The 24,661-nt window shown below is 38.2% G+C and overlaps 1 protein-coding gene across 7 annotated transcripts in view; it reads right to left on the bottom strand.

Moving 5' to 3' along the window:
- Positions 1–24,661, bottom strand: part of NEK7 (NIMA related kinase 7) — a 150,571-nt gene that overhangs the window by 3,458 nt on the left and 122,452 nt on the right. The window lies entirely within an intron of this gene.

Below are 24,661 nucleotides of genomic sequence, written 5' to 3'. Positions count from 1 at the left end.
ACATACATTTATCATAAACCAATTTATATATTTGCATATATATATAAAGTTTTTATTAGTTTTAAAGTAAAAGCACTCCTCCAAACTAAGAATAATAAAGGCAAACTAAGTAACAAATAGTATTCTAATTCTCAACTGTATGAAGTAGTATTTATATCCTCATTTTATAGATGAGAGGACTGAGGTTTACTTATTGGGTTGGCCAAAAGGTTCATTTGGTTTTTTGCGTCAGATGGCTCTAGTAGCACTTAGTTGTCTTTAACTTTATTCAAAACAATTTTGTTAGATTGTATGTGACACCTGTCATATTAGCGTGCATTTAAAAAAAGACTTATCAAAGTTGGTAAATTTTTGTGTAGCCATTTTAATATTGAAGATGGAAGGAAAAAAGCAGCATTTTCAGCATATTTGTGACTGACTGAACGTGTCAAAAGTGGTCTGCGAGGTCTGGTGCTGGAGATTTCTTGCTGGACGATGCTCCATGGTCGGGTAGGCCAGTTGAAGTTGATAGCGATCAAATCAAGACACTAATTGAGATCAACGTTATACCATGAGGGAGGATAGCTGACATACTCAAAATATCCAAATCAAGCACTGAAAATCATTTGCAACAGCTTGGCTATGTGAATTGCTTTGATGTTTGGGTTCCACATAGGTTAAGTGAAAAAAACCTTCTTGACAGTATTTCCACATGCAATTCTCTACTTAAACGTAATGAAAACATACCATTTTTAAAACAAATTGTGACGGGCAATGAAAAGTGGATACTATACAACAATGTGGAATAGAAGAGATCATGGGGCAAGTGAAATGAAGCACCACCAACCACACCAGAGGCCAGTGTTTATCCAAAGAAGGTGATGTTGTGTATATGGTGGGATTGGAAGGGAGTCCTCTATTATGAGCTCCTTCTGGAAAATCAAATGATTAATTCCAACAAGTACTGCTTCCAGTTAGACCAGCTGAAAGCAGCACTCGACAGAAAGTGTCTGGAATTAGTCAAGAGAAAACACATAATCTTCCATCAGGATGACGCAAGACCGCATGTTTCTTTGATGACCAGGCGAAAACTGTTACAGCTTGGCTGGAAAGTTCTGATTCATCCACCATATTCACCAGACATTGCACCTTCGGATTTCCATTTATTTCTGTCTTTACAAAATTCTCTTAATGGAAAAAAATTTCAATTCCCCAGAAGACTGTAAAAGGCACCTGGAACAGTTCTTTACTCAAAAAGATAAAAAGTTTTGGGAAGATGGAATTATGAAGTTGCCTGAAAAATGGCAGAAGGTAGTGGAACAAAAGGGTGAATACGTTGTTCAATAAAGTTGTTGGTGAAAATGAAAACTGTGTCTTTTATTTTTACTTAAAAACTGAAGGCACTTTTTGGAGAACCCAATACATCACAGAAAACACATTTTGACAAATTAAGAAAATATCCTTCCATCTGATCCTACAACCAATGAGTGAAGGATATAGAATTATTCTTAATTCTATTGCCATAGTTTATGAAAACACGCGTCTTTGTAATCTGGTCTTTCCCAGATGACAAGCCAAATCAAGAGGAAGAACCAGATTCTTTAGTATTTAAGTATGTCTTTGAAATTATTCAGATATTCTGAACACTTGCATTAACTCTTTCTCGCCAGTATAACAGCACATAAATTATCAAATCACTGTAATTTCTTCACAGTCCTCAACATCCACCACGAAGACTTTTTTTTCATCTGGAGGAAACAGAAGCTGGTGATAAAATCTGTGGGCTGAGTCTGTTAACAGTGCCACGAGGAAGTGAGAAAAGTCAGCTGGAAAGAAGGTGTGTGGAAGGAAGGCCCCCAGGGGAGGGGAGAGGAGGGGAGGAGATGGACGGGGCTGTGGAAGCCGGGCTCGCTCAAGGCACTTGCAGCCCTGTGCCCTGAAGTAAGGCACTGTCTCCCAAGGTTTATTTCTTCATCTATTCAAAAAGGAGGCTGGAGTAGATAACCTATAAGGATTCTTCTAGCTCTAGCCCCTAGGTTGTATGATTCTACCAGAATGAAGTTTAATGATACGACTTCACATCTAGAAGTTCAACAACGCTGACAGTTAATGGTAGTCCCACTGAGAGGGTCTGAGGATTTCAATTTCTATTCTTTGCAGTGGTGCAGAGGATAGTATTCAACATTCTAAGGGGTATGGCTGTACACAAGGCATCTTACTATGGTGATCTAAGAGATTTAAATCAGAAAGAGGCTGGCATTTTACCCATTAAAATAATAACAAATACACCCAGTTATACACAATATAGAAAACAGCAGGAAAACTATTAACGATACTTATATTTAAAAAGACAATGTTTTCTAACACGTCACCTCATTGTCAGAAATTTTGTTTAGAGATGAAAATGATAAAAGAAGCAGAAAGGACACCTGTGGTACCAAAATTAATTCTATTTAACCAAGATACAAGCAGATGCAATAGCCATTTTTTGACTGAATGAAACTGCTGCACCCTTCAGGCTAGTCAAGAAACCTCACTTTTCCTGCACAGTAATTCAGAATAGGGTGAACTTTCCAACCTACTGTGGCAAATGCTTGGCCCTCACATGCTCCCGCCATGAGGACTGCAGCTGAAGGAGACAGGATCTCTGGCTCCCCGGGTGGAAGACGAGAGCCAGAAGTAATCGAAAGGGAAGGGACCAAGAGTGAGGGAAATGGAGAGGTGGATGAGCATTGTAAGGACAGGCTTCACAGGGACACCAGGCGAAGCAGAAACCCCTCAGCAGATGGAGCCGGAACAACCCACCATGTGCTTTTTCCTCCCCATTTATGTGGCTCAATCTCCTCCAGATACGTGGTTTATTTTCTCATAAAGACTTTTCTGGGGGGTGGAGACGAGATGGCACAGTAGAAGGATGTAAGCTCACCTCGTCTTATGAAAACACCAAAATCACAACTGCTGAACAACCATTGACGATAAAGTTCTGGAACCTACCAAAAAAGATATCCTACATCCAAACACAAGGAAGAAGCTACAACAAGGCAGAAGGAGGGGCGCAATCGCAATAAAATCAAATCCCATACCCGCTAGGTGGGCAAGACACAAACTGGAAATAATTATATCACAGAGGTTTTCCCAGAGGAGTGAAAGTTCTGAGCCCCACATCAGGCTCCCCAGCCTGGGTGTCTGGCAACAGGAGGAGGAACCCCCAGAGCATCTGGCTTTGAAGGCTAGTGGGGTTTGGTTGCAGGAATTCCACAGGACTGGGGAAACAAACTCCACACTTGGAAGGCACACAGAAGGTCTCGTGAGCACCAGAACCCGGGGAAAAAGCAGTGACCTCATATGAGTCTGGGCCAGACCCACCTGCCGGTATTGGAGGGTCTCCTGTGAAGGTGGGGGGTGGCTTTGGCTCACTGTGGGGAAAAAGACACTGACAGCGGCAGTTCTGCCAAGTACTCATTGGCATGAGCACTCCTGAAGGCCACCATTTTCTCACCAAGACCTGGCTCCACCCAATAGCCTACAGGCTCCAGTGCTGGGATGCTTCAGGCCAAACGACCAACAGGGAGGGACCACAGCGCCACCCATCAGCAGAAAAGTCTTCCGGAGGCCACAGCTGCCTGCTAAACACACCCCTTGACATGGCCCTGCCCACCAGAGGGTAAAGACCAGGCTCCACCCACCAGCAGGCAGGAAACAGTCTCTCCCACAGGAAGCCTGCACAATCCTCTTAGATAGCCTCATCCACTAGGGGGGCAGACGGCAGAAACAAGAAGAACTATAACGCTGCAGCCTGCAGAATGGAAACTGCAATCACAGAAAGTAAGACAAAATGAGAAGGCAGTAGACTATATCCCAGAAAAAGGAACAAGATAGAACCCCGGAAGACAAACTCAGTGGAGATAGGAAATCAACCCAAAAAAGAATTCAGAGCAATGAGAGTAAAGATGATTTGAGATCTTGGAAAAGAATGGAGGCACAGATTGAGAAGATACAAGATATGTTTAACAAAGACCTAGAAGAACTAAAGAAAAACAAACAGAGATGAACAATAACTGAAATGAAAAATATGCTAGAAGGAAACAACAGCAGAGTAACTGAGGGAGAAGAACAGATAAGTAACCTGAAAAACAGAATGGTGGAAATCACTGCTGCAGAACAGAATAAGGAAAAAAGAAGGAAAAGAAATGAAGACACTCTAAGAGACCTCTGGCACAACATTAAATGCACCAAAATTCGCATTATAGGGGTCTCAGAAGGAGAAGAGAGAGAGAGAAAGGACCTGAGAAAATATCTGAAGAGCTTCTAGCTGAAAACTTCCCTAACATGGTAAAGGAAACAGTCACCCAAGTCCAGGAAGTGCAGAGTCCCAGGCAGGATGAACCCAAGGAGGAACATGCCAGGACACGCAGTAATCAAATTGACAAAAATTAAAGACAAAGAAAAAAATATTAAAAGTAAGAAGGGAAAAGCAAAAAATAACATACAAGAGAACTCCCATAAGGTTATCAGCTGATTTTTCAACAGAAACTCTGCAGGCCAGAAGGGAGTGGCATGGTATATTTAAATTGATGAAAGGGAAGAACCTACAAAGAAGAATACTCTACTACCCAGCAAGGCTCTCATTCAGATTTGACAAAGAAGTCAAAAGCTTTTAGACAAGCAAAAGCTAAGAGAATCCAATACCACCAGACCAGCTTTGCAACAAATGCTAAAGGAACTTCTCTAGGCGGAAAAGAAAAGGTCACAACTAGAAACAAGAATATTATGAATGGAAAAGCTCACCAGTAAAGGCAAACATACAGTAAAGGTAGGAAATCATCCACAAAGAAATACATCAAAACCAGCAATTATGAGGAGGTACACATGCAGGATACTGGAAATGCATTTGAAATTAAAAGACAAGCAACTTAAAATAATCTGTTTATATAAAGACTGCTATATCAAAACTTCATAGTAACCACAAAACAAAAATCTATAATAGATACACACACAAAAACAAAAAGGAATCCAAACACAACACTAAAGTTAGTCATCAAATTACAAAAGAAGAGAACAAAAGAGGAAGGGAAGAAAAAAGACCTACAAAACCAAACCCAAAACAATTAACAAAATGGCAATAAGGACATACATGTCAATAATTACCCTGAAAATAAACAGATTAAACACTCCAACCAAAAGACACAGACTGGCTGAATGGATACAAAAATAAGACCCATATATATGCTGTCTACAAGAGACCCACGTCAGACCTAGGGACACATACAGACTGAAAAGTGAGGGGATGGAGAAAGGTATTCTATGCAAATGGAAATCAAAAGAAAGCTGGAGTAGCAGTACTCATATCAGACAAAACAAACTTTAAAATAAAGACTGTTACAAGAGAAAGAAGGACACTACATAGTGATCAGGGGATCAATCCAAGAAGAAGACAGAACAATTGTAAATATATATGCACCCAACATCGGAGCACCTCAATATATAAGGCAAATACTAACACCCATAAAAGGAGAAATAGTAACACAATAATAGTGGGGGAATTTAATACTCCATCTTCATCAATGGACACATCTTCCAGACAGAAAATTACTAAGGAAACACGGGCCTTAAATGACACATTAGACCAGATGTAGTTACTTGATATTTATAGAGCATTCCATCCAAAAGCAGCAGAATACACATTCTTTTCAAGTGCGCATGGAACATTCTCCAGGATAGATCACATACTGGGCCACAAAATGAGCCTCAGTAAATTTAAGAAAACAAATCATATCACACATCTTTTCAGAACACAATGCTATGAGATTAGAAATCAAATACAAGAAAAAAACTGTAAAAAACATAAACACGTGGAGGCTAAACATTATGCTACTAAACAACCACTGAAGAAATCAAAGAGGAAATCCAAAAATACCTAGAGACAAATGAAAACGAAAGCATGACAAATGAAAATGAAAGCATGAGGTAAAAGCAGTTCTAAGAGGGAAGTTTATAGCAATACAAGCTTACCTCAGGAAACAAGAAAAATCTCAAATAAACCACCTAAACTTACACCTAAAGCAACTAGAGAAAGAACAAACAAGACCCAAAGTTAGTAGGACAGAAATCATAAAAATCAGAGCAGAAATAAATGAAATAGAAACAAAACAATAGCGAAGATCAATGAAACTAAAAAGCTGGTTCTTTGAAAAGATAAACAAAATTGATAAACCTTTAGCCAGATTCATCAAGAAAAAAAGGGAGAGGGCTCAAATCAATAAAATTAGAAATGAAAAGGAAGTTACAACAGACACCACAGAAATAAAAAGGACTCTAAGACAACTAAAAGCAACTTTATGCCAATAAAATGTACAACCTAGAAGAAATGGACAAATTCTTAGCAAGGAATAATCTCCCAAGACTGAACCAGGAAGAAATTGAAAATATAAACAGACCAATCACAAGTACTGAAATTGAAACTGTGATTTAAAAACTCCCAATAAGCAAAAGTCCAGGACCAGATGGCTTCACAACTGAACAACCGAATTCTATCTAACACTTAGAGAAGAGTTACTACCTATCCTTCTGACACTATTCAAAAAATCTGCAGAGGAAGAAATACTTCCGAACTCTATGAGGCCATCATCATCCTGATACCAAAGTCAGACAAAGATATCACACAATAAGAAAATTCCAGGCCAGTATCACTGATGACCACAGATGCAAAAATCCTCAACAAAATACTAGCAAACCAATTCCAACAATACATTAAAAGGATCATACACCATGATCAGTGGGGGTATCCCAGGGATGCAAGGAACTTTCAAGGTCTGCATATCAATCCATGTGAATCAATCCATGTGAATCCATGATCAACCAACTGAAGAAGGAAAACCCTATGATCCTCTCAATAGAGGCAGGAAAAGCTTTTGGTAAAAATCAACATCCATTTATGATAAAAACTGTCCAGAAAATGGACATAAAGGGAACATCCCTCAACATAATGAAGGTCGTATTTGGCAAAACCACAGCTAACATCATACTCAATGGAGAGAAGCTGAGAGCATTTCCCCTAAGATCAGGAACAAGACAAGGATGTCCACTCTTGCTCACCTCTTTTATTTAACATAGTTTGGGAAGTCTTAACCACAGCAATCAGAGCAGAAAAAGAAATAAAAGGAATCCAAACTGGAAAAGAAGGGGTAAAACTGGCACTGTCTGCAGATGACATGATAGTCTACATAGAAAATCCTAAAGATGCTAACAGAAAACTACTAGAGCTCATCAATGAATTCAGCAAAGTGGCAGAATACAAAATTAATACACAGAAATCTCTTGCATTTCTATACACTAACAACAAAAGATCCAAAAAAGAAACCCAGGAAACAGTCCCATTTACCAGCACATCAAAAACAATAAAATACCTAGGAATAAACCTACCTAAGGAGGCAAAAGACCTGTACTCTGAAAACTATAAGATGCTGATGAAAGAAATAGAAGATGACACAAACAGATGGAAAGATATATCATGTTCTTGGACTGGAAGAATCAATATTGTGAAAATGACTATGCTACACAAGGTAATCTACAGATTCAATCCAATCCCTATCAAATTACCAATGGCATTTTTCACAGAACTAGAACAAAAATTTTTAAAATTTGTATGGAGACACAAAAGACCCCAAATAGCCAAAACAATCCTGAGAAAGAAAAAGGAGCTGGAGGAATCAGGCTCCCTGACTTCAGATTATACTACAAAGCTACAGTCATCAAAACAGTATGGTACTGGCACAAAAACAAAATATAGATCAATGGAACAGGACAGAAAGTCAAGTCTCAAGATAAACTCATGCACCTATGGTCACCTAATCTGTGACAAAGGAGGCAAGAATATACAATGGAGAAAAGATAGTCTCTTCAATAAGTGGTGCTGGGAAAACTGGACAGCTACATGTAAAAGAATGAAATTAGAACATTGTCTAACGTCACATAGAAAAATACACTCAAAATGGATCAAAGACCTAAATGTAAAACGAAATACTATAAAACTCTTAGAGCATAACATAGAGCACTCTCTGACATAAATTGCTGCAATATCTTTTTTGATGCTTCTCCCAGAGTAATGGAAATAAAAACAAAAATAAACAAATGGGATCTAATTAAACTCAAAAGCTTTTGCACAGCAAAGGAAACCATAAACAAAACGAAAAAAAAAAAACCCAGAATGGGAGAAAATATTTGTAAACAATGCGACTGACAAAGGATTAATCTCCAAAATTTACAAACAGCTCATGCAGCTCATTGTCAAAAGCAAAAAAACAAAAAGAACAACCCTATCAAAACATGGGCATAAGATATCTCCAAAGAAGACACACAGATGGCCAAGAGGCACATGAAAGGATGCTCAACATCACTAACATTAGAGAAATGCAAATCAAATGAGATAGCACCTCACACTAGTCAGAATGGTCATCATCAAAAATCCTATAAACAATAAATGTGGGAGAGGGTGTGGAGAGAAGGGAACCCTCCTACACTGTTTCTGGGAATATAAACTGGTGCAGCCACCATGGAGAACATTATGGAGGTTCTTTAAAAAACAAAAAATAGAGCTCCCATATGATCCAGAAATCCCACTCCTGGGCATATATCTGGAGAAAACCATAATTCAAAAAGATCCATGCACCCTAATGTTCACTGCAGCATTATTTGCAATAGCCAGGACGTGGAAGCAACCTAAATGTTCACTGACAAATCAATGGATAAAGAAGATGTGGTACATATATATACAATGTAATATTACCCATAAAAAAGAATGAAATGATACTATCTGCAGCAACATGGATGGACCTGGAAATTATCATACTAAGGGAAGTAAGTCAGAGAAAAGACAAATATCATATGATATTGCTTATATGCAGAATCTAAGAAAAAATGATACAAATGAACTTATTTACAAAACAGAAACAGATTCACAGACTTAGAAAACTTATGGTTACTGTTGGGAATGGTGGGGGGAGGGATAAATTGGGAGTTTGGGATTGACATTAAAATGGATAACCAACAAGGACCTACCGTATAGCACAGGGAACTCTACTCAATATTCTGTGATACTGAGCGTGTGTCTCAAGACTATGAGACTCACGCTTCCTTGGCATCTGCACCTGAGCCACATCACCTGTTCTTTCAGCATCTGAAGAAGTGCTTTTTCTCTTCTCAATTCTGTCACTGGAATCTCTTCCAGAATCTGAACTTTGTACATCAGTAACTAGGACCCAGGTGGCTCTGAATATTTAATGAGTGAATGATGAGTCCGTTATTCTTCTAAATTGTCAGTCTCTCCTCATCTGCTGATTCCTTCACCATAGTATGTAAGTACAGTTAAGTCTGTCCGCGGAACTCCTCCTAACTGCTGCTGCACCTCATTTATTTGCTCTAAAACTAAACTCAAGGGTGACTAGAATCTGCACTCACTACCTCGAGTTCCTGAGCCCATGCAGCCACCTTTTTGGGCCCTCACCCCCAGCGGCACCACATTGCCCCACCCTGGCCGAGGTGGGCGGCGTGTGCAGACGCTACATCTAACGGCCCCCCGTGCCCTGGCTGCGAGTCCCTCCTCCCCTGGCTCCCTGACACCTTGCTGGTTCTCCTCCAGCTTCTCAGACTTTTCCTTCTAATTTTCTTTGTAGGTTTAAGGTTTGTCATCCTCTGACAATCCCTCCAGTGTTGGTGGGCCCCAAAGTGCTTTCCTTATCCCTTTTCCCTTTTCCCTCCGCCTTCTTATCCTGCGTCATCTTCTTCTGTGCTGCAGCCACCGCCACGTGCCGAGGGTCACCAGACCTCCTCAGGGGCCCCATCCATGCACCCGCCCCACCACTGCCCTCTGAACACATCTACCCACACGGACTTTAACACCTCATGTGAAACGTGTTCAGAACTGAGATCTTACTCTTTTTCTCCCCAGACCAGTTTTTCCTGTCTTGGGCAGTGCCTCCCATTTCTGAAGCCAGAATCTGAAATTTGTACAGACCCTCATCACACTTCTGCCCCCCTGCCCAACAATCACCAGCCAAGTCCTACTGGCTGAGAAGATGCACTGTTCCTGTCACAGTCTCCACCACTACAGTACTGGAACACTCCTCCAGCTGACAGCTTGCTTCCTTTTACCAGCTTGGCCTTCTGCTCTGGACCCCTCATGATGATGCCTGATACAGCTTCCCACACACACTGATCATCCAGTAACACTCAATGGTTTAATTTTAAATCATTACCACTAGAAAGTGATGTCATGTGGGTTAAGGTATATCTGAGTTCCAATCAAGAGAGACGAGTTACAGGGTTCTGACAGGGAACGGTGGTTACTGGGTGATAACAGGTGGTCCTCCAGAGTAGAGAAACTAACATCTCAGGTACTTTATTCAGGTACTCTGAGGCTGGTCTGACTTCCAACTGGTGAGCAGAGTGGTGAGATGCTTCAGCTTTGATCAAAAGTGTCAGCCTGACTTGCTGCTTGCTTTCCGTTAAGTAAATCAGCAGAATAGAACCTATCACTGCAGTTCCTTGTCAAGGAATACATAATGGTGTACTGAATATCCAAAGACTGGACTATTCAAAAAATTTGAACTCAGTATTGAGACGTGTGCTACACAGCTCCTATCAAACCTGCTAAGAGGATGAAAACTTAGAGAAGACCTGGTAAGGAATACAATACATCCTTATAACTTTGGATAATCTATGATGTACCCTTTAATCAAATTAGGCCACCAGAAGGCTGCACACTGGGAGCACACTGGTTCATCCTGCTGCTAAATCACCTTTCCCAAACCATGCTTTAATGCTTGCCTTTGGCTTTTACCAAAAATCACTTAGGCATTTATTGTATAATTGCTGTGTAAGACAATGCCAGTATATTACTCACAGACCCTTACAGGAGATATTCCTATCATAATTTAGTAGGAGAAAACTCTGTTTTCTCTGAAGAACAGGTACACTTCCTCCTTAAAATGAGAAACGATTTGCTTACTGTTTCCCGTGGAGCCATGACAGAAACACACAGATCTGCCTCAGCGGCTCTGTATAGGTATATTTACATGCCCCTTCTCTCCTTGGTCCTGAAGTGGACTTCTGTTCTATTTTAATACCTGTAAGTCGTGTCTTTTATTGTAAGTTATCTCAAATCCTTTTAGAAAAATGGTGGACTGTAAACATGTTATGGGAGATTTATATAGGCCCGAATTCTTAATTTGATGGAGTTTTCTCTGATATAACTATTGGTTGTTCTAAAGATACATTTAAATAGACATATTAAACTAGTGGGGGAAAGTCAGTTGCAATAGTCTTTTGGCAAAGCAAGGGGAGAAAAGAATCACAACAAATAACTTACTGCTTTTTTTTTTGGTACGCGGGTCTCTCACTGTTGTGAGAAAGCTCCCGTTGTGGAGCACAGGCTCCGGACGCGCAGGCTCAGCGGCCATGGCTCACGAGCCTAGCCACTCCACGGTATGTGGGATCTTCCCGGACCGGGGCACGAACCCGTGTCCCCTGCATCGGCAGGCGGACTCTCAACCACTGCGCCACTAGGGAAGCCCAACTTACTACTTTTATATTACAAATGGCCATGGAACAAGTTTAGCTATTTAACAACTAAAAAGTTGGAGACTGTCTAGCAAAGGTAAGGGTTTTTTCTCTTCCTCTAATTAATGACTGTTCAACCCTATTACCATCTCTTAAGTTGCTCCTGTATTCTAATGTGACTCCCTCCAAAGAAAATGTACTTGAATTTTCACAGAGAACAATTTTTTTTATATCAGGTTATGAATTTACACAGTGACATGATGAATCATAAACAAATGCCTCTAAGTTTTCTATCAGACAGTCAGACATTACATAATCAAAAACAAAGAATTATCTTAGTGATCTCCCTCAGTATTAGTCTTACATTTAAAAAAAAAGTTCCTGCAAACCTCTGGAAGAAACTACCTTAAAAATCCTGAACAACTATACAACACTTTGAGATGATTCTAAGTACTACATTATTAACTACGTTCAAGGAAGACATATGTTCATATAATCACTTTAAGAATTTTATATATATTCCTATATGTCGGGCTTTAATTTCTAATAATAATGTCAGGCAATCATTTGCTCAAAAAAATTTTGTGTTTAAATTGAGGGAATTAGCTTTCCATTTATTACTTTATAGAAATAACTCCAAAATCAGTAGATATTACATTAATAAAAATAAACAGGAGTCAATAAAAGAGACATTTCATGGTTTACGTTACCTCGAGAAAATTGTTTAGTTTGCATTACTTTACATGTGTTTGTAAAAACATGTACTTTGTTGTTGTTTTTAAATTGTTTTATAGGACAAGTTAAAAATAAAGGTCTCAATATGTAGGAGCCTTTACAAAAATCAGAGAAGAAATAACTGTAATTCAGATGTTTAAGGGACATTTAAAAAGCAACACAGGGCTTCCCTGGTGGTGCAGTGGTTAAGAATCAGGGCCGACCGGCACTCACCAGCTGAGAGGCTTGTCTGCTCACCCGCCGGGGCGGGCAGGGCTGGGAGCTGAGGCTCCGGCTTCAGTCAGAGCGCCGGGAGAGGACTGGGGTTGGCGGCGTGAACACAGCCTGCAGGTTAACAGCTGATCTTTCAGCAGAAACTCTGCAAGCCAGAAGGGAGTGGCAGGACATATTGAAAGTGTTGAAGAAGAAAAACCTGCAACCAAGATTACTCTACCCAGCAAGGATCTCATTCAGATTTGATGGAGAAATTAAAACCTTTACAGACAAGCAAAAACTGAGAGAGTTCAGCACCACCAAACCAGCTCTACAACAACTGCTAAAGGAACTTCTCTAGGCAAGAAACAAAAAAGAAGGAAAAGACTTACAATAACGAACCCAAAACAATTAAGAAAATGGGAACGGGAACATACATATCGATAATTACCTTAAATGTAAATGGACTAAATGCTCCCACCAAAAGACACAGATTGGCTGAATGGATACAAAAACAAGACGCATATATTTGCTGTCTACAAGAGACCCACTTCAGACCTAGAGACACATACAGACTGAAAGTAAGGGGATGGAAAAAGGTATTTCATGCAAATGGAAACCAAAAGAAAGCTAGAGTAGCAATTCTCATATCAGACAAAATGGACTTTAAAATAAAGACTATTACAAGAGACAAAGAAGGACACTACATAATGATCAAGGGATCGATCCAAGAAGGAGTTATAACAATTGTAAATATTTATGCACCCAACATAGGAGCACCTCAATACATAAGGCAAATACTAACAGCCATAAAAGGGGAAATTGACAGTAACACAGTCATAGTAGGGGACTTTAACACCCCACTTTCACCAATGGACAGATCATCCAAAATGAAAATAAATAAGGAAACACAAGCTTTAAATGATACCTTAAACAAGATGGACTTAACTGATATTTCTAGGACATTCCATCCAAAAACAACAGAATACACATTTTTCTCAAGTGCTCATGGAACATTCTCCAGGATAGATCATATCTTGGGTCACAAATCAAGCCTTGGTAAATTTAAGAAAATTGAAATTGTATCAAGTATCTTTTCTGACCACAATGCTATGAGACTAGATATCAATTACAGGAAAATATCTGTAAAAAATACAAACACATGGAGGCTAAACAATACACTACTTAATAACGAAGTGATCACTGAAGAAATCAAAGAGGAAATCAAAAAATACCTAGAAACAAATGACAATGGAGACACGACGACTCAAAATCTATGGGATGCAGCAAAAGCAGTTCTAAGAGGGAAGTTTATAGCAATACAATCCTACCTTAAGAAACAAGAAACATCTCGAATAAACAACCTAACCTTGCACCTAAAGCAATTAGAGAAAGAAGAACAAAAAAACCCCAAAGTTAGCAGAAGGAAAGAAATCATAAAAATCAGATCAGAAATAAATGAAAAAGAAATGAAGGAAATGATAGCAAAGATCAATAAAACTAAAAGCTGGTTCTTTGAAAGGATAAACAAAATTGATAAACCATTAGCCAGACTCATCAAGAAAAAAAGGGAGAAGACTGAAATCAATAGAATTAGAAATGAAAAAGGAGAAGTAACAACTGACACTGCAGAAATACAAAAGATCATGAGAGATTACTACAAGCAACTCTATGCCAATAAAATGGACAACCTGGAAGAAATGGACAAATTTTTAGAAAGGCACAACCTGCCAAGACTGAATCAGGAAGAAATAGAAAATATGAACAGAGCAATCACAAGCACTGAAATTGAAACTGTGATTAAAAATCTTCCAACAAGCAAAAGCCCAGGACCAGATGGCTTCACAGGCGAATTCTATCAAACATTTAGAGAAGAGCTATCACCTATCCTTCTCAAACTCTTCCAAAATATAGCAGAGGGAGGAACACTCCCCAACTCATTCTACGAGGCCACCATCACCCTGATACCAAAACCAGACAAGGATGTCACAAAGAAAGAAAACTACAGACCAATATCACTGATGAACATAGATGCAAAAATCCTCAACAAAATACTAGCAAACAGAATCCAAAAGCACATTAAATGGATCATACACCATGATCAAGTGGGGTTTATTCCAGGAATGCAAGGATTCTTCAATATACGCAAATCAATCAACGTGATACACCATATTAACAAATTGAAGGAGAAAAACCATATGATCATCTCAATAGATGCAGAGAAAGCTTTTGACAAAATTCAACACCCATTTATGATAAAAACCCTCCAGAAAGTAGGCATAGAGGGAACTTTCCTCAACATAATAAAGGCCATATATGACAAACCCACAGCCAACATCGTCCTCAATGGTGAAAAACTGAAAGCATTTCCACTAAGATCAGGAACAAGACAAGGTTGCCCACTCTCAGCACTCTTATTCAACATAGTTTTGGAAGTTTTAGCCACAGCAATGAGAGAAGAAAAGGAAATAAAAGGAATCCAAATCGGAAAAGAAGTAAAGCTGTCACTGTTTGCAGATGACATGCTACTATACATAGAGAATCCTAAAGATGCTACCAGAAAACTACTAGAGCTAATCAATGAATTTGGTAAAGTAGCAGGATACAAAATTAATGCACAGAAATCTCTGGCATTCCTATACACTAAGGATGAAAAATCTGAAAGTGAATCAAGAAAACACTTCCATTTACCATTGCAACAAAAAGAATAAAATATCTAGGAATAAACCTACCTAAGGAGACAAAAGACCTGTATACAGAAAATTATAAGACACTGATGAAAGAAATTAAAGATGATACAAAAAGATGGAGAGATATACCATGTTCTTGGATTGGAAGAATCAACATTGTGAAAATGACTCTACTACCCAAAGCAATCTACAGATTCAATGCAATCCCTATCAAACTACCACTAGCATTTTTCACAGAACTAGAACAAAAAATTTCACAATTTGTATGGAAACACAAAAGACCCCGAATAGCCAAAGCAATCTTCAGAACGAAAAATGGAGCTGGAGGAATCAGGCTTCCTGACTTCAGACTATACTACAAAACTACAGTAATCAAGACAGTATGGTACTGGCACAAAAACAGAAATATAGATCAATGGAACAGGATAGAAAGCCCAGAGATAAACCCATGCATATATGGTCACCTTATCTTTGATAAAGGAGGCAGGAATGTACAGTGGAGAAAGGACAGCCTCTTCAATAAGTGGTGCTGGGAAAACTGGACAGCTACATGTAAAAGTATGAGATTAGAACACTCCCTAACACCATACACAAAAATAAGCTCAAAATGGATTAAAGACCTAAATGTAAGGCCAGAAACTATAAAACTCTTAGAGGAAAACATAGGCAGGACACTCTATGACATAAATCACAGCAAGGTCCTTTTTGACCCACCTCCTAGAGAAATGGAAATAAAAACAAAAATAAACAAATGGGACCTAATGAAACTTAAAAGCTTTTGTGCAGCAAAGGAAACCATAAACAAGACCAAAAGACAACCCTCAGAATGGGAGAAAATATTTGTAAATGAAGCAACTGACAAAGGATTAATATCCAAAATTTATAAGCAGCTCATGCAGCTTAATAACAAAAAAACAAACAATCCAATCCAAAAATGGGCAGAAGACCTAAATAGACATTTCTGCAAAGAAGATATACAGACTGCCAACAAACACATGAAAGAATGCTCAACATCACTAATCATTAGAGAAATGCAAATCAAAACGACAATGAGATATCATCTCACACCAGTCAGAATAGCCATCATCAAAAAATCTAGAAACAATAAATGCTGGAGAGGGTGTGGAGAAAAGGGAACCCTCTTACACTGTTGGTGGGAATGTAAATTGATACAGCCACTGTGGAGAACAGTATGGAGGTTCCTTAAAAAACTACAAATAGAACTACCATATGACCCAGCAATCCCACTCCTGGGCATATACCCTGAGAAAACCATAATTCAAAAAGAGTCATGTACCAAAATGTTCATTGCCGCTCTATTTACAATAGCCCAGAGATGGAAACAACCTAAGTGTCCATCTTCGGATGAATGGATAAAGAAGATGTGGCACATATATACAATGGAATATTACTCAGCCATAAAAAGAAATGAAATTGAGCTATTTGTAATGAGGTGGATAGACCTAGAGTCTGTCATACAGAGTGAAGTAAGTCAGAAAGAGAGAGACAAATACCGTATGCTAACACATATATATGGAATTTAAGAAAAAAAATGTCATGAAAACCTAGGGGTGAAACAGGAATAAAGACACAGACTTACTAGAGAATGGACTTGAGGCTATGGGGAGGGGGAAGGGTAAACGGTGACAAAGCGAGAGAGAGGCATGGACATATATACACTACCAAACGTGAGGTAGATAGCTAGTGGGAAGCAGCTGCATAGCACAGGGAGATCAGCTAGGTGCTTTGTGACCGCCTGGAGGGGTGGGATAGGGAGGGTGGGAGGGAGGGAGACGCCAGCGGGAAGAGATATGGGAACATATGTATATATATATAACTGATTCATTTTGTTGTGAAGCTGAAACTAACATACCATTGTAAAGCAATTATACTCCAATAAAGATGTTAAAATGAAAAAAAAATAGTGTTTGAGATAACACTCAATGTTAATTTTAACAAATAATGGCACAGTTATATATTATATTTAATATTATTAGATATCTCATTCTACATTTTAAAGTAAAATACTCTCATCTCACTTAGCATTGGATTACATAACTATAAGAACTAGAGAAATATTTGTGAAAACAGATATACTTCCAAACATTATTTGTGCCATATAATATAATGTCCCTCATTTAAATATTCTTGGGACAGTGTATTAGGAATAATCTTCTAGCACCAATTTAAATAACAATGGTTAACTTCCAGTAAGAACTCCAGGAAATTTATATAGTTGTATTAAAATTTGTGAAGGTAGCAACTATAAAATAGAACTATTTAGACTGGTCAAATGAATAAGAGGTTTTATAAACTATAGTTTAACTTCAAAATATGCAAAACTAATCTGTACCTGGCACTTTCATCTTTTTTTCTTATTTACATAAAGTAGCTCTTTTATGAGCTAAAACGAAGGTCATGTTTTTTGTTACTGACTCAACTTAAAAAAACTTCTTTAAGCGTATTCTGAATTTAAATATAAACAGAAATTATCTGTAAGTATTAGGTTAAAAAGCCAGTTTTAATTTTTAAGGCTTCCACTTAGTACTTTGCTCTCCTTTCCTTAAGGGTAAACATTTGGGAAATGAAGCAATAAAATTACAACAAATCATAACATTTTTTGTTTAGCATGTCATGGATCGACACTTCTGATACCTTATTTGAAATACATGTAGCAGTTTTTACACATTCTAATATGTAAAAATCATTCCTACCCTTCTGCGAAAGTTCCTTATTCTTTCCCTTCAGTGTGGCGTGGCCCACAAGCTGCGGCCAGGACAGGCAGAGGAGTGCTCTGAGGGAGCTGTGACCCTGCCTCTCTGCCCGGGACACAGTGCCCCCGGGAAGGGGCGCCCAGGTGACATGGTGGGTGAGGGTGGGGACAGAAAAGAGAGCACTGAGGAGCCCACGAGCCTGGGGTAGACCTGAGACTCTCCTTCCAAAGGCTGCTTCCTTTGCTCTTGCAGCACAAGCAGTGGATGTCGTGAGGGGTGCCCTGGAGTCTAGCATTTGCTCTGTTACTTCTGGGTCTCTGCTCATGTGTAAAATGGGAATAATGCTGCAGACCTTCCTTCTTTAACAAGAAACTTCTTATGTGGGTGAAAGAAAATGGTGATTTCAGAAGTTGAAAAAATTTAGGTATTCCAATTTTATTTAAAGCCATGCAAATATAGTTACTCTACAATAACCTATAAATACCTGAAATCAGTTTAGTTCAACTAAAAATTCATCATTATTATTTTGTTATTCATATATAATCAAGCATAGAAAGGATCAAGCTTTTTAATCCTTATATTTTAAATACTCTGGAAAAATCAATACTTACCTAGTCTCAAGAATAATGAAAATGCCATGATGAGGTATCACCTCATATGGCCTCATCAAAAAGTCCACAGATAACAAATGCTGGAGAGGGTTGGAGAAAAGGGAACCCCCCTACACTGTTGGTGGGAATGTACATTGGTGTAGCCACTATGGAGAACAGTATGGAGGTTCCTTAAAAAACCAAAAATAGAACTACTATATGATCCAGCAACCCACTACTGGGCATATATCCAGAAGAGGAGACAAAAAGTCTAATTCAAAAAGCTACATGCACCCCAATGTTCAGAGCAGCACTATTTACAACAGCCAAGACATGGAAACAACCTAAGTGTCCACTGACAGATGAATGGATAAAGATGGAGTGGTACGCATATACAATGGAATATTACTCAGCCATGGAAAAAAATGAAATAATCCCATTCGCACTAACATGGATGGACCTGGAGATTATCATACTAAGTAAGTCAGACAGAGAAAGACAAATATTATACAACACTTCTATGTGGAATCTAAAAAATAATACAAATGAATCTATATACAAAACAGAAACGGAATCACAGACAGAAAACAAACGTACGGTCACCAAAAGGGAGAGGAAGGAAGGGAAGGAGGGATAAACTAGGAGTTTGGGATGAACAGATACAAAGTATTATACATAAAATAGGTAAACAACAAGGACCCACTGTATAGCACAGGGAACTATATTCAATATCTTGTAATAACCTATAATGGAAAATAATGTGAAAAATATATATGTATATAACTGAATCACTTTGCTGTACACCTGGAACACAATGTTGTAAATCAACTACACTTCAATTTAAAAAAAAAGAATAATGAAAATGATGCTGGAAATTCTTATGCATTTGAGTGAAGTGGTAGGGAAGACTTTGCCAGTGTGCACCACTGAACTATTCCTGGAAAAAACTCTCCCTGGAAAAAACTCTCCCTCCTGCCTTCCATTTCTCTAACTTAAAAAAAATAAAGAAGGAGGAGGGGGAATTGTGGCATTGTCTAAGAAAGGAAGAAATCATAATGGAAGTAATAAAGTAAAAAAAAAAAAAAATTGTTATTTAATAACGTTAAAGAAAAAGATTATCATTTTGGAGGTGAATGTTTATGAGATTTCATCCATTCTCCATTAGTTCTTTGGATGTGACCTTTTAGGCTGATACTTTATAGGATAATTGCATATTCGAGAAGTAGTTCCATTAACTGAGTTTTAATAGTAATTGGTATTTTTCTATCTGTGGGCTGGAGGTATAAAGCCACAAAACACATAGAAATTTAATGTACAAGAGAGGCATTAAATAATGTGAAAACTGATTAATGGTTTAATAATTTTGATTCCAATATTATATTTTGGTTTCTTCACCTATAAAAGAAGTAGTAAGACCTACTAAATTATCAAGTTTTCAAAAATATAATTACAATGGACTTCCCTGGTGGCGCAGTGGTTGAGAGTCCGCCTGCCAACGCAGGGGACACAGGTTCGTGCCCCGGTCCGGGAAGATTCCACATGCCACAGAGTGGCTTGGCCCGTGAGCCATGGCCACTGAGCCTGCACGTCTGGAGCCTGTGCTCCGCAACGGGAGAGGCCACAACAGTGAGAGGCCCGCATACGGCAAAAAAAAAATATATATATATATATATACACACATATATAAAATTACAAGGTAACCACAAGTACTGTGTCCTAAAATAGTCTGTCACTTATAATGAATTTAAAATTACTACTAAACAGATAAGCATTTGCCATAATAGGTCAGATTCACAAGCACTGCTATCATAACACTGTCCACTTTATTAAAAAGCTTTAACCATCTCACCAATGTCTTACAGGCACTTAAGTTTCTTTTTTACTTAAAGTATGGTTTTCAAATCTTCAATTCAATTTCTCCCTACTCTGTTTTCTCAGATTGAGAACACTCTTCTTCACTCTACTCATTTCCATTTTTCACTTTCATCTATAAACTCTTTACTCAACTTTTCAGAACTTCCTTCCAATCTGCTGAGGCAAAATTCTCTTCAGCCTTTCCTGTGTATTCTCTATTTATGCTAGGATTTTTTAATTAAAAAAAAAATTAAAGACACAAATCTATATTTCGCATTGTGTTAGTGCTCAGATTTTCAAATATCGGTTAAAAAGAAACTAACTCAGTAGAGAACCACACTTTACACTTTCTATATAAATGATTTTCAATAAACTATTCACTATTTTTAAAATTTAGATTCTCCTGAGATAAATTAGTGAACAATCGTGAAAATGCACAATTCTGATGATTACTCCAGTGTCTCCCAAAGAAATTAAATATAGAAACTGAAGGGAAAAAAATCTATTTGCCTTATTTCCTAGTAATGGACATTGGACATTGCAGATACGATGTTGCTTGCTTATCAGAATGAAAAAAATCATATAGCAGGTAACATCAATAAAAGGAAACATCATACCTCTGACCTGTCTTTTGAGAAATTTTCTTCCTCACTGCATAGAGAGTTCTGTAAGAACATTCATTCATTCAATTGACATTAACTGGTTCATTCATTCTTTTCATTTATTCCTTTAATCTCAGTCTCTCATTCGCTCAATTGATTGATCAATCAATCAATCACTGAACCTTTTTTTAGTGTGCCAGGCCCTAGAGACACACAGATAAAAAGCAGTTACAGGAGCCAGACAGTCTGGAGTGGGGAGCCACATGTGCAAAGAAGACGTGGTACATATACACAATGGACTACGACTCAGCCAGAACAAAGAAAGAAATTTTGCCATTTGCAACAAGATGGGTGGACTTGGAGGGTATTATGCTAAGTGAAGTAAGTCAGAAAGAGAAAGACAAATACTGTACATCATAACTTATAGGTGGAATCTAAAAATGAAAACAAACGTGGCTATAACAAAAAAGAAACAAACTCACAGATACAGAGAACAAACGAGTGGTTACCAGTGGGGAAGGGGGAGGGACAAAAGGGGATTAAGAAGCACAAACTACTATGCATAAAATAAATAAGCTACAAGGATATATTGTACAGCACAGGGAATATAGCCAATATTTTATAATACTTATACATGGAGTATAACCTTTAAAAATTGTGGATCACTATGTTGTATACCTGAAACTTACATAATACTGTAAATCAACTCTACCTCAATGAAAAAAACAATTATAATGCAGTGTGGCTGCCAAGGGAGGAGGGTTTGAGGGGTGGAGAAAGGGGAGCAGGATAATTTTATGCAGAAGATGACGGCCATGGTTTGTTCTAAAGACAATGAGTTTGCCTGATAAAGCACAGGGCAAGGAGCACTTCAACACAAGGAAGCAGCACCCACAGAAAGAAGGAAATTCATGGGCCTTCTAGTACAACCTGCATGGGCAGAGTTCAGGAAAGAAGCGAGTACACTGTGATCAGAACGCCAGGAGAGCTCAGCCCAGACCAGACTACGAGGGGCCGTGGGAATTACAACTCCTTGGACTTAGTAAATGTTCAATAAATGTCTGCTTCACTGATGTTAATTTCTTAATCACCAACAATACCAAGTTTAATTAAAACTAAGAGGTATCTCAGGGAAAAATCTACCTTTTTTTTTTTGACCCAATATTTTTATTGTTAAGTACAGTAATTCCCTATTGCTACATGAATGAGATCACTACTAGAAAAGGAAAGAATACTGAACACTAAAAGTCATAAGATACTTTAGTCAGCTACAAATATATATATGTTCCTAATATCATTCACGTGCAGCTGAGATAATTCAGTCTGGAATCCTAAACTGTACATAATAACAACTTAATTCAAAAGGAAATATCTGACATACAGGTTTATTCTTCCAAAGGATACTATTTCTCAGCTTTGGTTTTTAATGCTGAAGTGTGTCTATGTCTTAGATTATAAGAAATTTAAAAATCCTAAGCTCTTAAACTCTGAGCTGTTCTAAATGGAATGACTGTATCTGGAAATAAACCTTGTAGAGCTCCTCAGGATTCTGATCAATTGAGGCTGGTTGGCAGGCATGCCTTTTATTCTCATGAAATGCTCCCTGTGTGTCCTCTTTGGGCAGGAGCCTTAAAAATTTAGCAGTAGCTAAATCAACTTGGTAAGCTTTCAAATAGATATTTGGTGGGAAATTAATTTGCTTAAAATGTTTAGTTTTCCAACAGATATAGAGTCTGTTAGCATTTGAGCTACAAAATTGACACCTAATGGATTGGTCTTTTAACTAAAAGTTCACTGTTGAAAAACTTTATACTTCACTTTTCATTGTTTCCTAAATTTTGCCCTACTAAAAAAGCTAAATGGCAATTTAGACTTTTAAAAGTCTATAAAGCCTACTATATAAAGGAATATTAAGATACCGTTGAAGTATGGCAGCATGAAGTCTGTTCAGGTTTTTTGCTACCATAAATTCTGTATAATTATTTTCCAAACAAACTGAGTTCCTACTGAAGGAGAGAAAATATTTATTAAGCACATCTGCATTTCAAAGCTCTTATTCTGAGAACTTTTCTACATAACTGAACAGATTAAAGTAAGATCATTAGTCTGTATTTTTTGTATCTCATTTCTTCAGTAAGAATTAGTTTCCCTGTTTACCTACGCATTACAGCTTTCAGTTTTATCATTGTGCAACAGCAAATTTTGCCAATCGGAGAGACTGTACTATCTTTTTTGGAAAGTACATCACATAACATGTTTTGCTTTATATCTCTCTTCAAAACTGGTAACTATATAGAGTGAAGTAAAAAAGTGTAATCTGTTTTCCTTTCCCAACCATAAGACCTTCTTCTATCTGGGCCAGACTTTGATATTTGCCCCTTGGCTGAGAATCTGCAAATCCAACTTCACACTTAGCTGCAGTGAAGTAGCCCTGCAGGCAGGCCGACTTCAACGAACCACTAGTGGTATCATCATTAAAATCCTGCTGAAGGTCACCATGGCAACCGCCTGCTGAGGCTTCACTGCTGCACTCGGCATCTCCTAATCAGCTACCATGTGAAATGCAAATTCAGACAGTCTGAAAATTAGTCAAGAAGAATAGGGGATGAGGATGCAGATATGTGAAATATTCATGCGCTTCGTGGAAAAAAGAAGACAGCATGAATGACACAACAAAGGACGGCCCCTGACATTCTCGCTATCATTTTGCATGACTATTCACACCCTACTGTATTTCCAGGCCGAGAGTTCTGCAGTTGGCTTTGTGAAGTGCCGTATTTATATTCTATACCCAAAATAGTAATTAAAAATGGCTAACATAATAGCATTAACATCAAATAAAGGTAATACTTCTAAATTACCACCACTGCCTTGTAAGAGTTTGTTCTAATTACCTGAATACCAATGCTGTGAAACAAAAAAACCAAGCGTCATTGATTATCAATATCAAAACTATTAGAAAAAAAAAAGGTACTTTCAACATCCTAGGACCACAAATGCCTTACATATGGTAAAAATTCTTTAGAGATATTTATTATTCAAGTTACATGGACTCACTCTTCCTTATATAAAATTGGAACCGACTGCATTCATTTCACATAGAAAGAGTGCTAAGACCACCTAAAAGGTGAACATTATAATTGTTTCATATTTTTCCTTTGCCCCTTTCCATTTTCCTTGGGCAAAACATCTGCTGCTCATGAGCAGGTGAGATGTCCTAAAACAGTGGTTTCTCTGGGTGGGTCCCCAGTGAGCTTTCCAAAAACAGTTATGTGAACACACTTAGTTAACCTGAGACACTGCTATTCTGCATATCTCCTCCTTAAATATAGATTAAATCATGATGCATTAGGCAAAAATGGGAGACGTTTTTGTTCAATGAAAAACTGGATGTTGGGTGGAGCCCAAACAACTCATTTCAGTGGGCTCCCAAAGCAAGCAAGGATCCAGCTCAGATCTTAACAAGGTAAAGTCCTCTAAGATTTTCAATTCTACCCAATGTACTTTTTACCACATCTACAGTGATAAGCACAAACATTTCCTACAGGAATCTGACTGCAGCAGTGAGGTGGTGATGGGACAGATCTTGTAAAAGCAAAAGGAAGGAGGGTAAAGCTGAAAGAATAAGACTGAGACGCATGCAGCTGAGAGATGTTTGCTTCCACTCTGGGAAAACATGGGCCAAAGGGAGGGAAGGAAGTGGTGCCAGAAGAGAAAGTTACAACTGTGTGCTGCTCTGAGACCATAGG

The sequence above is a fragment of the Pseudorca crassidens genome, chromosome 2 (assembly GCF_039906515.1).
Source record: "Pseudorca crassidens isolate mPseCra1 chromosome 2, mPseCra1.hap1, whole genome shotgun sequence".
NCBI classification, from domain to species: Eukaryota; Metazoa; Chordata; class Mammalia; order Artiodactyla; family Delphinidae; genus Pseudorca; species Pseudorca crassidens.
The sequence above is the reverse complement of the archived record's forward strand: the minus strand, read 5'-3'. Positions and strand labels throughout refer to the sequence as shown.